This window comes from Larus michahellis, chromosome 21 (genome assembly GCF_964199755.1).
Source record: "Larus michahellis chromosome 21, bLarMic1.1, whole genome shotgun sequence".
Lineage (NCBI taxonomy): Eukaryota > Metazoa > Chordata > Aves > Charadriiformes > Laridae > Larus > Larus michahellis.
In genome coordinates this window covers 5,236,347-5,252,636 of record NC_133916.1, presented here as the reverse complement: position 1 = coordinate 5,252,636, position 16,290 = coordinate 5,236,347, and the positions used below count along the sequence as shown (strand labels likewise).

At 57.0% G+C, this 16,290-nt stretch overlaps 1 protein-coding gene across 2 annotated transcripts in view; it reads right to left on the bottom strand.

The window, feature by feature from the left end:
* CDK18 (cyclin dependent kinase 18) overlaps window positions 1-3,054 on the bottom strand; it is a 37,249-nt gene extending 34,195 nt beyond the window's left edge. The window contains exon 1 of one of the 2 annotated variants that reach the window (XM_074564376.1): window positions 2,268-3,054. The gene's annotated coding sequence lies outside the window, so the exon portion shown is untranslated. The remainder of the gene's footprint in view (window positions 1-2,267) is intronic. The other variant, XM_074564377.1, reaches the window with a different exon arrangement.
* Between the last annotated feature and the right edge of the window lie 13,236 nt (window positions 3,055-16,290).

Sequence of the window (16,290 nt, the reverse complement as noted above, 5' to 3'; positions counted from 1 at the left end):
ATGCAAACTGAAGCTGCCTCCATCTATTTTGTCTCGTTACAGCGCCAGCAACAGTAGGGAAAAACTGTCTCCTCCTGTCCCCGTGCTCTTGGCACAGCAGGGCTGTACCCCAGCCCCTGCCCAACTCCCACAAACAAGACCCCAGCGATGGCGATGAACGCATACAGATGGCAGCAGCTAAAGATTTAAAGCAGATCGTTTGGAAGCCAGTAAAAAGCAGCCGGGCACGTCAGCTGCATTTCAGTCACCTGTACCGTATGAATATGTGACACCATCACTTCACTCTTTGTCACTCGCTTGCCTGCACAGCCTGTCTGAAGGGTCCATTCAGGGGACCACAAAGAGTGCTTGTTTAGTGAAAGGGGCCTTCACAGCATCGAGACAAGCCTTTTAGTGCTTCCATGCCTATCTCTGCCAGCATCCCAAAGCTCTGTAGATCTCAGGGGGCAAACCTCTGAGAACAAAGCAAGGTCAAGTGTTAACAGATGGGGGAACGCAGACATGGGGATGCGGTGACGTGTCCAAGGTCAGACAGAATCCGTGGCAAGGCCAGGGACAGGATCAGATCTCCAGAGTCCTGTTCTTTAGTCAGAAATTTTCCTCTCTTCTCCAAGCAGGATAAGTGAGGAGGAACTCCCGGCCATTGCTGGCGAGGTTGTTCCACTACTCATTTGTTAGTTGCCCTCATTTGGACGTGGTACCAATACTTTCCTGCATTGGTGAGTAAGTCTGGGCTCTTGGAAACACATCTGTGAAATCTGCAAAACCTCCCATCAAAAGGGGTCCCGCCCAGAGATCGGGCACCAAAACTTGCACAGAAGTCTCCTGGCATGGCAAAGAGAGTCTAAAAATCATCAAACTGTGAGCTGGATGCCTCACACACACAGACACAGATGAAGTTTCATGGATGGGGTACCAGCTGGTGAACCAGGTGCCCTCCTCCTGTTCCTGCCTCTGTTCCTTCTCTGCATCAGGCTCTTGGACACCTCACATCCCATCCATGTACTTGTATCTTCTCCAGGGAGGAAAAGATGCAGAAATGCACTGTGAGATCTCAGCGTGCCACCACTGATGTGTCCCCGCTGACGCTAACTGACCAATTACCTACTGGCCTGATGTTTGCATCCAGGGAACCTTTTCAGGATCATGGGAACTGGTTTTCATGACCCAGATGCCCTGTCAATGCCTCGTGAGGCTGGAAAACAAGACTCTGCTTGCATTTACCACATTTCAGCTCGGTGTGTTAGCACATGTTGCAGATCTACATGCTGCCCCATTACCACTGAGGAGGAAATTAGTCCTATTTCCTTGCGGGAAGAGGGTCCTGTCCGAAGGCACTTGCCCTTTCACAAAACTCATCCTGAGGCACCAACTTTCTGCCTGCCGCTTGTTCAAAGCGCTTCCCCTTCAGGCGCCTTCTCCAACCCCCAGCACACACACATCGCACCGTTCATTTGGTTGATGCAGAACACAAAAAAACCCAATGCCAGCAGCCCCAGGCCTGACCTTGATGCTTTCTTCTTTTCAGAGCTAATGCCACCATTATGCCCACCAGCCCAGCTTGCTCATTCCAGTTTGTTTTCACAGACAGTTTATTAAAGGCTGACTTTCCAGGAGCTAGTGCTGGCATGGCTGGGAGAGCTGCTCTCAACGGGTGGTTTTGTCTGTGGAGCTCCTTGCCAGCGAGGAGCGGGACAGGCGTTCTGGGCGCAAGCTCTCTGCACCCCTGGGAACTTGTCAGAGCAACAGGCGTGTTGGAGAGATGCAGCTGATACTGACAGCCACACAAAAATGCAGCGCAAGGAGAATGCCATGCTGCCGGCCGGCCAGCAGCTGGGCTCCAGCCTGAGCAAGGGAACCCACCAGACAGACCCCCCACGTCAGCCCCCCTGCAAGCCCCCCTGGACGCTTTCACAGTGGAGACAGAAGGGTCCCCCCCAGGTCCTTCGCAGAGGGACCCACGCTGGGGGTGTCCACCAAACCGTGCGCGTTGGAGAAGTCGATAGCGAGTGAAGGGTTGACCAGGGCTCCCTAAACCACATTTAGGACCAAGACGCGCAGGGATCTCCTCCACCAGGGAAGAGACAGCTATAAATTCTTGCTGCGCCTGCTACAGAGCCGAACCCTCCCTCACCGTAACTCCAACTTTACCCATCCCCTCCCTTAAGCCCAAAACAGCCCCGAAGGCAGCGACAGCCCCCGGCCGGGGCCGCTGGGGGGGCAGGCAGGGGGGTCCGCCGCCCGCCGCCCCCTCTCCCCGGACTCACCGGCCGCCGAGCAGGTCGCTCTCCCTCCTTCCTCCTTCCTGCCGCCGCCGCGCCGGGTCCCGGGGAAGAGCGGGGGCGGCGCCGCGGGGCCGCACCGGGGACCGGCTGGGAGCGGGGCCGCACCGCGGCCGCTGCCGGGGCTGGAGCAGAAGCGGGGCCGGAGCGGGTCTGCAGCGGTACCGGCGCCGGAGCGGTGCTGGAACCGGAGCCGAAGCGGGGCCGGTGCCGGAGCCGGTGCCGGAGAAGGTCGGGAGCGGTGCCGGAGCCGGTGCCGGTGCCGGAGGAGGTCGGGAGCGGGGCCGGTGCTGGAGCAGAAGCGGTGCCGATGCCGGAGAGGGTCTGGAGCGGTGCCGGAGCAGAAGCGGTGCCGTAGTCGATGCCGGTGCCGGAAGGGGTTGAACCGGTGCCGGAGTCGGTGCGGCGCCGGTGCTGGAAGGGGTTGGAGCGGTGCGGGTGCGGGAGCAGGAGCGGTGCCGGAGGCGGTGCGGGCGCGGTGCCGGTGCGGGACCCGGCGCGGTGCGGTGCCGGCTCTGGGCTCGGTGCGGCGCTGGCTCCTCCCCGCCGCAGCCCGGGGATGAGGATCCCGTTCGGCCCCGCTGCCCCCGCCGGCGGCCCGGGACGGGACGGGCGGGAGCCGGCCCCGCTCGGCGGCTCTGCGGGCTGGCGAGCCGCGCAAGCAGGCAGATGCCAGCCCCAGCACAGCGGCCGGGGGAGTTCCCTCCTGGAGCTCTTCCTACTCGTCCTTGAGGCTCTTGGCAGATACCGGGAAACAGGGGACACGCTCGGGACCCGGCGGGGGCCGTGGGCTGCCTGCAGCCCTTGGAAATGTCAGCCTCTGTCGCTCCAGCGGGGTTATGTATTTAGCAGCGGCTTCACCATCTATTCCAGCTATTTATTGTCTTATATTTAGCCAAACATTCTCAGTTTGCCAAAAATAGACCAGCCATGGAAATAAATCAGGCTGACTGGAGGTGCCAACATTGTCTGTCTGAAACTAATTAATTTCTTATATCCCTCGCCTATATTAATCCTTGCCTTTCCTCTGCAGACCATCCTGCCTGTCAGTAGTTTTTGTAATTAGTGGGTATTATGCCTAAATCTGGGGGATGTGCAGGAGGTTTAATGTGGCAGGGGAAGGCAGAGGGATGCCAGCGGGACACCTGGGCAGGGAAGGAGCAAAATCCATCCACACAGAGTATGGAAAGCAGGAACCTGGAAGACCCAGCAGAGCTGGTGAGGAGCAGGAAAGGGGGCACAAGCTCTCTGGGGGGGAATCTTATCACAAGGGAGCATATAGGATCTTCTCCTTTCCAGACATATGAGATTCCACAAGGAAGCCCGTCCAGAAGACACAAATTGGGGCTTCCTTAGTTCTGCTGCTGACAGAACTCCTTTTTCCCTTTTTCTATTTGAATGTGGGAGTCTCGGGGGACTTGCTGACTCTCATTTCTTATATTAGAACCATCAAGCTTGTTGGGAGACACTTTGAGGAACAGGAAAGTGGTTCACAGATGGCATTGCAGAAGCGTGAAAGCTGAGCCCCTATCGAGGAAAGGGATGTTTTGCCAGGATCCATCTTGTTTGTTGACCCATGGCAACACCCAGCCAAGACCTGAAGCCCTCAGTAATGCTCCTCTGCCCTGTAAGTGGGGTAAAACATTCGACACCAGCTCTTCAGTCACCCTGTTCAGTGAGCAGGCGAGGTGAGACTCGTCTGAGCACACAGGGCTGAACGAACGGGCTCTGAACTGGAACTGCCCCTCCAGAAGCAGACGTGGAGTTCAAGCCCATTGCCCCAGCTGGGGCACGATGACTTTGCAGCAGGGGTAAGACCCCATCCTCCGCGACACGGGGCGAGCGGCTTCTTCTCACTGCCCTGAGCAGCTTGTTTCTCACCTGCATCGTGGGGATTTGCATCCTTTGCTCCGCAGGGCTCAGGGAGGAGCAGCAAAGGGTGAGACCCCGAGGCACGATGTGCAGGCTGCCTCTCGCGAACGGCTCGCGTGAGCGACTGCCCTCCCCTAACCCCTGGTCAATGAGTACCTGCTCATGTGGGCTGCAAAGTCAGCAGCGGCTCCATGTGACGTTAGCCATCATGCTCCCTTTAGGCCGCTGGCTGCAGAAACTGGCTCATTTTCCGCAGCCCAGCCAGGCTCTGGCATGTCTCTGACTTCCACACGTATCGATCCCCTCTATTTAAAGGGGAGATGTCTCCGGGAGGGAAATGTCTCAAACACTTCTGTGCCGTTCCCAGCACAGTGCAGCCCTCGGTGTAACAACTGCTGCCACACACTCCGTACCACAGCGATGAGACCACCTGGCACTGTAAGTCCAGTTTAAAACAGAAAGCAAAGGAGATCCCCAGCAAAAGCTACGGCTAATTAAGGAAAGGAAGCCCCTGAACTGGAGATGGAGGGAGAAGCCAGCTCTAAGAGAAACTGATGTGCAAAGGGCAAGTGTGTTACAAGCAATTAGTGGACACAGACACGAGCTCGGTGGCTGTGTCACACCAGCTGCTTATTGGTGCGTAACATTCCTCATAAACATAAATTACAATAATCAGCGTGGCAAGGAAGGGACTGCTGAAGCCCGGGAGGGCTGGCTTTGGGAGGAGGATGCGGAGAGGCAGAGCACCTGGCCAGCAGGGATTCCTGGACACGATGGGAGGGGAGCTGCCTTACGGCGTGATGGATGGATGTCCACCAGTGTGGGGGACACGAACACAGTACATCTCCCTGGCAGACGGACGTGGTACTAACGAGGCTCTGCCCCGTGTAACGGGGCTGGGTCCGTTCCACCAATAATAGCCCAAAGCAAACTGTCCCTTAATGTGTGCTCTGTGAAGGGCAACACGGGCCGAGGTCGCTGGTGTTGAACTTGGCACCCACCAGTGGATGCCTCTGCAATACTGAGCGCTGCGTTTGCAAGGCAAGTGCCCGCAGGGCGTTTTTCAAACGTGCCAACTTAATGGCTGAGCAAAAGGCAGGCGTACTTGGGGTTTGCGAGTTTTTTTGCTGGAATTACTTTGGGTTCTGGAGTTGTTTTTTTCCCTTTTCTTTCATCATGACGAAATCGCATAGCCTTATGGAGTTCCAGAGGAAACCAGGTATGAAAATGGGCTCACTGTAGTTAGGAATATTTCGTAAAAAAATGGGTCTGGCTGGAAAACTACAAGACTTGGTGTAAGTCCGTGGTTGTGATCACCTCAGCTCAAGCTGGAGGAGATTTTGCTGAGCAAATCCTTGTCCTTCTCCTCCAGGTATGCAATTCCTAGGCCATCCCTCGCTTGCTGCGGCCCACAGCTGCTCTCCCTTTTGGTATAAATTGCATCTTTTGAAGACACACAGGCTGAGCTTCCTCACCTGGGGCCCGTCTGCCATCACCTTCCTGCAAATGGCACCTCGGCCCAGCTGTGTGCTCGGCTGGAACGGGGAAAGAAGGGGAGGTGTGAAGGAGAGGAGGCTGCAGCAAGCAGAGAGCCAGGTCTGACGGAGACCTGCACGCTCGTGTCTGCCCCCGTCCCGCGGCGCAGGGCTGGCTGGGGGCTGTAACCGGGCAGGGCTGCCATGGGCATAGCGTGGAATGGTGGCTCTGAGCTGCTCATGCCGTTACCGCAGTCCTGGCACTTCCCTCGGGTAGAAGGAATCCTGTTTCTGCTGTACACCAGGAGATCACGCACCATCCTCGCCTCTCCTGAAGAGCCATCCCCAGGAACACCGGGCAGAGCTGCTCAGCTGGGAAAATGGTCCTTCTCTTTCTCAGGCTGGGAGCGGCATGCAGGCTGGAGTGATTTTCAGGAGCAGCAGGGAAGGCAGCAGCATCCTGAGCAGCATTTTAATCACAGACCCAAGGGGTTTGCTAAGGCTGCTCCTCTCCAGAACCTTCCTTGCCAGCAAACACCACCGCAGAGATGCGAGAGGGACCATGGGATGCTGAGGGGTGAGCGGGGAGAGCAGTCCTAGCCCCACAGCCGATGCAAGGGCAGGCACAGGGTGCGAGACTCCGCTCTGCGTCCCTTGTCCCTGCGGAAACCTGCCCCAGCACAGGGGTACGGGAGCACGGCACGGCCTGACACGGCGCTAGAGCCCGGCTTGTACGACTGCGCTCTGCCCCAGGCGTGCTCCCTGCCTGGATCCTGGCCAGGCACATTAAATCCTCCCGTTTCTCCCTCACATGGTGAGGCCCCGGCGGGGACACTGCATCCAGCCCCGGGCGCCAGCTTGGGGAGAGAGGAGGGAGAGTGCCCAGGGCGGTCTGGAGACAGCCAGAGGGGCTGGCAGACCTGTCTCTGGAGGGGACCAGGGCAGTTCAGGCTGTTTAGCCTGGAGGGGGAAAAGCCGAGCAGAGGTGATAGCTGTCTCCAAATGCATAAAAGTGGGAGGGAGCAGCCTGTCCTCTGTTACAGCCATGCCAAGCATCCTTTGCAGGCAGCTGTAAGAACACATAATTTTTGCTGTAAGTTGCTAGCCCCCATTTAATACCCCTCCCCAGACTGGGGGGGCAGCCCAGGCCGTCTGTCCCGCTGTAAGTTCCCTGTGCGGCACCCTGCAGAGAGGCAGGAGCTCACCTATGAAGTCTCCAGGCTGGGGGGACTCAAGTCAAATCCAAAGTGGAAGTCGTTTGGATGTGCTTAGCAGGGATCCGAATGGAGTGAAGATCCCGAAACGCAGCAAGCAATGATGTGCCAGGCCCAGTAAGGGCCAGTTAAGAAAGATACGGCCGCCAAGCAGTGCTCTACCCAGTGGGCATCACTGTCTCCCTAGAGAGAGGTCCGGAGCTGCAATCCACAACCCAGTGCTCTCACGTAAGAGTCCTGGCAATCCCAGTAAAAGCAGGAAGTATATTAAACCTGACAGCTTAGACTGGAGCATTAGAGAAACGGCAGCAACGTGAATGTGCTTGACTTATCGAGGAAACGCAGGTCAGCTCCAGGGGGGTTTCACCTGTTTTCTTCCTGCAGCTCCTCCAGCTTCGTTTCCCCGTCTGCTCAGAGCAGCGTCGGGGCTGCACATCCCTCCGGATCCCCCAGCAGCTCAGAGGCACGTTTTCTCCCCCGCTGAACTCACATGGGCACGCATGTGTGCCGCTCCAAGGCAAGCGGCTGTGTGTAGGTCTGCGGGGAATATTTTACAGTCACTGCATCCAGGCGGCGGTTCCCTTCCCCACTGCCCTGACATTCAATAGTAACGCAGGCACCGAGTCATGGAAAGAAAATGTGTTCAATGCCTCCCCTGCCCGTGGACGGCTCTCCCTTGTGCACACGCAGGCATGTGGAAATCATTGCCCAGAGACCAGCGCTGCATTTCAGCAACAATCTCATCGCTTTAGTTTAAAGGCTGGCTGCGAAGCCAAGGAAAACTGGCAAATGGGCCCCGGGCTTGATGGCCCAGCCTGGCATGTCAGGGCTGCTCCTTCCCAGCGCTGGAGGGGCCAAATGCCCCTGCTGCTGTCCTCGGGGGCGGTGGCTGCTGCTGCATCCCAAGGCTCAGCCTGTGACCGTGCCCGGTGCCAACATGGGGGGCAATGGCTGTAGGTCACCCCCATTTGACAGACTTCCCCCCTCCAAGTTACATCTCTGTTGGGCACGTGCAACTCTACTGACTCTGAAAATGGAACTGGGCAAGAGGAAAGGAATGTTGTTATTCCCATTTGGCAGGCAGGTGAACTGAGGAGCAGGAGAAACGGAGACGAGTTCAGATACCCTGATTAACACAGACAAGTGCTTCTTCCCAGAGCTGAGGGAGCTCCTCGAGGTCCCACCGCAGATCTCTAACAACGTTCATAGCCCAGATGAACCGCAACCTGCTCGTCCCGCACGGGAATTGACTCTCTGTGAACACCAAGCATCCTGAAACTAAACTCGCTGTAAATCGCTGCGTAAGCCGACGTGCTGCATGCAAAATAAAGTCACCATCCACAAAGTGCAGCTGGCCAAAGTACAGCTGACCATGGCAACCACCAGGCCAATTGCAAACCAGTGAATCCAGCAGCATCTCCTCTTAATTTTGCCTGTGGAGCATCGCCATAACAACAGAACCACCAATCCACGCCAGAGATTCATGCATTTAGCAACCAAAAGCTGCCAAATTACAAAAAAAGGAAAAAAATTATGCACAAAGTATTTCCTCCACGACCCTACTGTAAGTGTGCAAAACTCCAGCAGCACGATGGGCAAAGCCAGAAAAAATGCAGAGAGTACGATGGATACCAAAACATCTCCCCCAGCAAGTAGCTCTGGAAGAAAAGCATCCATTGCCCTGCCAGTGGTACCACTGGAAGGTGAGTTTGGCCTTGGGTTTTGGCATTTCCCTTTGGGCTCTGTGCGCCCTCCTCCCTGTGACACAGCAGAGAGAAAGGCTCAATGCAAAGGCAAGGCTGGCACGCAGAACCAGGGCCGACGCTCACTAACTCTGATCTTCACCCAGCCATGGGACCTGCAGAAACCCAGCAATATTGCTCTGCTTGAAGGTTTCCAGGGGGGTTTAACAGGGGTTAAAGCATCTCAGCTCTGCGGAGAGGAGCCCAGGCGCCAGCGCTGCAGTTCAAAAGTAACCAAACGCCGGCCCCGAAGGAGTTTGCTCCTGTGAGCGGACCTTGTCCCTCATCGCCCGGAGTGAAGCGAGTGCGGGGAGGAGATAAGTTATTTTTTCAGAGAACAATCCATCTCTCTGCCACTGACTCACTGACAAGCTTCCCCTTTCCAAGGCAGTTCACGAGGTGAGCCACGGGCTGAACACTCCGTCCTCTCTGCTGGGAAGAGGTGAGTAAGTGCACCGAGGGCTTCCATCTCTGCTTCCTCGTGGGAGCAAGGAGCACCGGGCTTAAAGTACTGCAGGGGAATGCGTCTGGGCAAACCCAACACACCAGATGCTTCTCTTCCCCAGCATACACCAGAAACACCAGCAAAGTGCCTGGTGCTTTCCCGCTGACAGAAAGCGGGAGTCCCTACTTGGACCGAGACCAGACCAGTGATTAAGAACAGAGCATCAGACGGGGTTTTCCAGCCCAAAGCAGGAAGGCCCCTATTAGCAGGATGCAATCCTTTGGCCTAGGCGGTGCAGGAGGTCTGGCTGGAGAGCAATAAAGACTCTTCCGAGCCCCTGGGCACAGGAATGGATGGATGGAAAGGGAGGAGCCACGGCAGCGGGCTGGCACTATTCAGCAAGAACAGCTTGGGTGGCACCAGAAAGGGACTCCCTCACTGCTGACTATGACAGCCTCAGGATGCTAAGCCAGGATTTGCTGCTTGCCTCACAGTCTGTTAGCTATTTTCAGCCCAAATGAGGAATCCAACCCGGCTTTGACTTCCCAAAACATTGATGCAGGCAGAAACTTCAGCGGGCATTAGAGGGATGATAAATGCAAGAACATTTCCAAAAAAGAGAGCCAAGAAAGGGCTTGAACTGCAGTGCTGGACACAGGCATGGTGGGGCAGAGAGCAAAGCATCCCGGAGAGGGCAGGAATGGTAGGGATGTGCCCAAGAAAGATGCTTGGCTTAGCTGGGAGAGGAGTGGGCGCAGTCCCACCTCCGTGTATGTGCTGGCGCTTGTGCCAGCCCAGCTCGCGGCGTCTGGGAGCCGCTCAGCCCACACGGGTCTATCGAGGCGGCTGGAGCTGATGTTCACCCCACACCGCCTGCTACCCCGTCTGACATCCCCCACCGCTGCTGTTATAATTAGGGAACTGGAGCAGATGGCAGCAGAGTTAGCTGAAAAGAGGAAAAAAAAAAAATCTCATACACAGCTGCTACTTGCTGTGAGCAAGTCCTTCCCTCTTCGGCAAGTCAGGAGGATGGCAGCTCCTGTCGTCGGAGGGGGAGCTGCTGGGACAGGGAGCTGCAGTGACAATGTCCCCCAAAGCCTGCCGGCAGGGGGCTGGGGGCTGCTGGGGGGCAGCCACGGGGTGTGAACCACAGCGTGGCCAGTGACAAGGCACCGGTGGCACCACGGGAGCCCCGGGGTCCCTCTTCCTTGTGGCCCCGAGGGCTCCTGCAGGTCCGTGCGCCTCAGGGTCAGCTCCTGTCTTCATCCCAGCAGGCTTTAAGGAAACCTGCACGTGAATACAACGCTCTGCTCCGGTCTTCTGCCTCCACAATAAACATTTGCAGGCTGCTCCGTGCTGCTTCTCCCCTGGGTGAAAACAAAACCGGCTGGTGCAGGCAGGGCAGGCAAGGACCTTGCCCCCTCCTTCCCAGCTAGCAAACACAGGCGCATCGACAGCGAAGGTTGTGATGGGCAGAGAGAAGTTCCTGGAGGTGAGACTCGGTGGCAAAGCCTTGCAGGACTGCCTGCACCCAGGGAAAACCTGAAGCATCCCAGGGACAGCATGCAGCACCGTGCAGGCACAGCACGGGTCCTGCTCCGGGCTGTGGGGAGCCGGGCTGCCTTCCCCCCGCAGAGAAGGGCTTTCGGGCTGCAGGCCAGAACTTGCTTTAACTGGCACTGAGGCATCTGCCCAGGAGAAAACCACCCGCGGGCTGGTGGCAGGCAGCGCCCTGCAGGGCAATCTCTGGGGAGAATGTGCAGCACAAGCCTCTTCCCAGCTGAACGCACCTATTATTTCATTAGCGCTGCGACTCCCCAGCCAATAAGTGCTCTAACGGCATGTTGAGTCTCCTCTTCTGCTCGCATGCTGCGCACCTGCTATAAACACAGCCTGAAATCATCTTCCCTGACAGGCCGCAGAGAAGCTTTCCCGCTGACTTCTTTTGTCTGGAAGAGGCTCAAGATTCATTCCGACAGACGCTGAGCGCTCTGCGGACGGGGCGGCCGCAGCCCAGCACGCTCCGCGGGTCCCAGCCTGATCCTGCCCTTGGCTCGTCTGGTTTTCCGAATGCTGAGCCTGCACAGCATGGTGAAATCGCTGGTGGGTGCACAGCCAGGGCTTCTCACCTCGGCATCCCACCCACAGCATCACCAAAGGGCTCCCAGGACTGCTCCCAGGACTTGTAGCTGTAGGAAACACTGTCTTTGCAGTCGTTTCTAGCTCTGGGGTAAAGCACGAGGTCGTTCCATTGCCTGCCATCCCTGTGCATCAAATCACTCGGCCAGAAGCCTTTCCAAATCCTGAAAAAGGGCCCTGGAGGCTCATCCAGTCATGGTGCTTCATACAAGCTCGATGCTCTGAACCAGAGCAGGATGCCCCGGGACTGGAGGCTGCACTTGGTCATTTCAAGCCCTGGAATACAGGCGAAGAGACCACCTCTCCCTGGGCTCCGGCAGCAGCCAGGAGGGCTCACAGCAGGACTTCAAAGGACTCCACATTGCCTCATGCAAGCTCTGCCAGATGGAGTGGGCTGGAAGCGGCAGATGGGACGGTACATTCATGACCCTCAGGAGGTTTCAGAAATCGGAGCAACCCTGGTGCTGCACTTTGCTGTCCCCTCGCCTGTGCCGTGCCTTGGAGAGATCCAGCACTGACCAGCACAGGCATTCCTGTAGCCCAGCCACTGATGCCATTACTTTTGACTAAGTAAGGCACTTCCTAGAAAGACAAAAAAAAGTCAAAATACAGGTTTAAGGCAGGACTGTTCTGGATAAATCTACTCCCTTGCTGTCTCACAGATTAAATCAATCAGCACCAGAGAAGGGGTCTGCATTTGGAGATGCTGAGGCTGATTCTCCTTGTGCTCATGCTGATTCAAGTTGGGAATAAATAAAGTCCCTAAAACTACTTTGATGTAGAACTGAGAGTGAGAGGAAAATACCGGTTCTGTTACCCAGCATATAGCCTTCCGTCTCTTGGTTTAGCGCTACTCAAAAGCCCCTTGGGTATAACCAACTTATTTTTAGCTGTTTACTTATTAAACAAACACAAGGGAAGGCTAAATGTCAAGGCATTTTTGCATACCGAGCTGGCCTCTGCACATTTATTCTGTCACATACAGGGATGCTGGACCAAGCTACTTCTCTGCTCTGGAGCCGGGGGTGGAGCAGGGCCAGCCAAGGAATGTGAGTCCTGCCTGGAAGCTGGTGCTGCTTGTGATCCCCCCCGCCCCAAACCTCTGGAAGCCAAGCACCTCCTGACTGTGGGATCATCTGCCAAAGGAGCGCAGTACCCATTTACCTGGCTGTATATATGATCTCCTTCCTGGTTTTTACCATATTTAACCCCTCCACACCCACAGCTAACAAGGAAACGTCCAGCTCCAGTGTCACAAGTGGAGAAGAAGCGAAGAGACTTGCCCAGGGTCGATGGCATCGTGTGGCGGAGCGGAGCACCGAGCAGGAGCCGCCCACAAGAGGCGAATCTCAGCACCATTTTGCTGCCTTATCCTCTCCGTGCCTCGCTTACAAAATATTTCAGGGAAACGTGCGTTTTCAGCACACGCACTGAAGTTTTGCAGGAGAGCGGGGTGGTGTTGCATAGGCTGGTGTCCATAAGGAATGATTTTTACAGGGGCTTGGTCCCCAACCTGCTTTGTGCCGGACCCTGGCTGGCAGCAGCTGAGCTCTCCTGGCCGGGAAAGCCCCAGCCGGTGTCTCCCATGAGCTGACACGAGCTCCTGGCAGGCTGGTCCCTGGCATTCAGCAGCGTGCGGTGATTCCTGACGGTGATTCCTGCCGGGCTGGGAGGGCTGAGCGCGCCGGGAAGCTGCCTGCTCACCGGGATAGATAAAGCACAGCCGATCGATCGGCTGTGACTCAGCACCCCGAGCCCGTCTCAAGCATGATGAACAAGGGCTGAGCGCGCCGACGCCGTGCCAAGTGGCAAGTCCTGCTGCTGGCTGTGTGCCCGGCCCGCTGCCGAGCCCACCTGAAAGCCCTGGCCCTCCCAAGCAGGCAGAGGCAGGTCCTGCCAGGCTCGCAGCCCCGGGGCTACTGGTCGGACTGGCTGGCTCTAGGCAGCAGGACATGGCGCGTGGGGAGGCTGATAGACAGGGATCTGGGTATCTGTGGTGGCCCTCCTGCGAAAGGGGGTAGGGAGTGGGTGGCACAGAGCTGCCACAAATCCAGGTGTCCACAAGTTCTCTTTAGAGGAGGAAGAAGAGGGACCCGGCCATCTCTGCAGGATGTCTGGGCTCAGCACCTGGCGTCCAGAAATTTCACGGAATTTCAGAGTTGGAAGGGACCTCTCGAGATCACCTAGTCCCACTCCCCCGCTAAAGCAGGATTGCCCAGAGCACATCACTCAGGGCTGCATCCAGGCGGGTCTTGAAAGTCTCCAGAGAAGGGGACTCCACACCCTCCCTGGGCAGCCTGTTCCGGGGCTCTGTCACCCTCGCCGTAAAGAAGTTTTTCCTCATATGACACACAGATGATGACCGGGCAGGCCATCCGCACGGAGCAAGTGTGGGGGCTCTAGACTGTGGTGCGCGGCCCCTGTGCAGTGTGTGCCCCTGCATTTCTGCCTCTGAGGTCCAGAATACAGGACATTTTCTCCCGGGCAGTGGGCAGCCAGCATCACGGACCGTTGCAGGAGCTTTTTCCTGGAGAAGGAGCTTTTGCCCTTGTGACCTGTGCCCCTGCTGACCCCTTCTCAGCTCTTTTGTCCACGACACAGCGCCTTGGCTGTCCTGTCCCCCCTGCTCACGCCAGAGACAGGCTGTCCCCACGCTCCGGGGTGGGGGGGCATCGCAGGAGTTTTTGGAAAATGCTTCCACCTCGTGGCCCTCTGGAGAAACGACGGGCTGGGAAATGCCAGGCTGCACCCACTCGACCCAGCAGAGACAGACACAAACAAGGCCGTGCCACCCTTTCTGCTCGCTCCGTTGCCTTCACCCAGGCTGAACGGGGGGTGCCCAGTCCCTCTGCCCCAGCCCTGGCCCTGCCTGGGTGCTGCCACCAGCGCAGACCAGCCAGGGAGCTGGCAGTGGACCCCGGCAGCGCCGACCACCAGGCAGTGGACCCCCGACTTCCCAGCAGTGGTGTATCCCATGGGATAAGCATGGACTTCCCCAGGGCTGCCCTGCTGCTGCAGGGCTGAGGAGGAGTTAAAGCAGCCCCTGGTCTGTTAAAACACCATCCTGCCATCCCACGTGTGCGCACACGCAGGCACACAAGTGCTTGCAAAAGCTCAACCCAGGGGCGCCCGGAGCTGCCGAACCCGTTCTGCCAGGGGCAGGGGACACACACACACACACACACACACACAGAATCGCCACTCCTGGTTCCACTCCAAAATCTGCCTGCGCAGGCAGGTGGGGTGGGGAAGGAGTGGAAAAGCCTGGAGCGCACGGTGGTGAGCGTCGGGCACCTTGCGACACTCCGGGCTTCACCATGCAATCTTCCCCGGCCCGTGGGAAACGCTGCGGGGAGGGGGGGGGTGGGGGTGTCACACCTCTGTGTCGGGTCCCCATCCCGCTTCTGCCACCAACAGCGCCTGAAACCCCACGCAAGTCACTTCTGCTCCGCTGCGGGAGCCACCCAGGCTTTAATGCTCCGGGGAAAAGCCATCGGCTTGCACACGGAGTTCCCGCTGGGACACGGAGGTTTGGGCTGGATGTTGCACGGGATCAGGATGAAACAGCCGCAGTTTTCTTCTGGGCCACAACTGCTCCGCTTGGCACTGGACGTTTTTAAGACAAACGACCCCTCTGCTGCAATTCTCAGGCGGCATCTCCTTTCTCCCGGTGCCAGCCTCTCGTCCTGCTGCCCGCTAGCGGCTGGATTTGGGAAAAACACTTAAAAACCTGGCAGCGCTTCCCCCAACATGCTGCTACAGGCACCAGGTGGGCCTTTGTAAGGACGCTGTGGTTTAGGGCAGCTGTATCTCTCTGAAATATCCCCAAGGATTGACAACTACCCCTCATTTCTGCCCTCTGTGGAGCTCAGAAACCCAACTCAATAGGTGTATTTTAGAGGACGGAGCCACTCTTTTAGAATTTGCTTTCTCAACATCAACTACAGCTCAGCTGCAGCTCCCTGTAGCTTGCAAGGCTGTAAAACTCCTGCAGCGGAGGATGCGTTGCTCGACTGTGCCTGGCCAGCAGCAAACACGGTCCAACCATGTCACCGGTCGCATGAGCGCCAGATTTCTTGCACTACACTGCAATTTTGCAGGAACTCCCCCCGCTGTTCATCCAAGTGCTGTGCTAACGTGACCTGCCCCTCACGAGCAGCATCAGAAATGCCTCTTTGCCAGCAGCTTTACCTCTTCTTGGAGGTTTGCCTCCAGCCAGGGCACCAAGGACTTCAGCTCCAGGCGGTGGTGTCCCAGGTCCGGAGGTGCTGCCAAAATCTTCATCCTGTGCATCACACAAAGAGCAAAGCCCTCAGTTCCCACACGGACAAAGAGCAAAGCCCTCAGTTCCCATGCGGCCAATAGGATGCTCTTGCAACCTTGGGGTCTGCTGAAGAACAAAGCAAATAGCTGGATTTCCCCGGTGCGTCTGCTGTCCTAATGATCCCCTTTCGTCTGAACAGAGGTGAATGATTCGGTGTTTGCTAGGCATGAGCGAGACCCAGCTTCGTTTTGTAACAGCAGCAGCGTTAAAGTGATTACATTTTTAGTAGTTTTTGCTTTTGTTAAAAAAAAAAGTCGTCCATGAAGATAGCAAATCCATTTGCCACGCTCGTTATGTGCAAAAGGCGACGTGATTGTTCCTTCTGATGCCAGCGAGAGGACCGGAGTGCCATGGCAATGCTGCTGTGGAACAGCAGAGCTGGGTTAGAGGTGCCAAGTGTATGGACATCCTCACCGAGGCAGCTTCTCCATGCTTCTCCACCACCACCCGTCCACCACCACCCTCCAGGCAAGGGGGTCCCCGCTCTCCCTCCTGCCCCCGCACCCCGGACCGCACGCAGGAGCGGTAGGGTCTTGCCGATACGAGACGGAATTAAATGAGCGACTTTCCTGCTGTCACAGCCAACACTGTGCAAATTGGAAACCTTTCAGCAGAGGAGACAACCAGGCTGCTCGTTGCCCGTTTGTGCTCGAACGCACCATCCCGACCCAGTCTGGGTTTGAACAGTCGGCAGAGTGAAAACCATTCCCAGGGGGAACCACTAATTAATGCAGAAGAATGAACAAACCTGCGGCTGATCGGCAAGCACACTAGATGCCGTTGGAAATGGTGTTTGT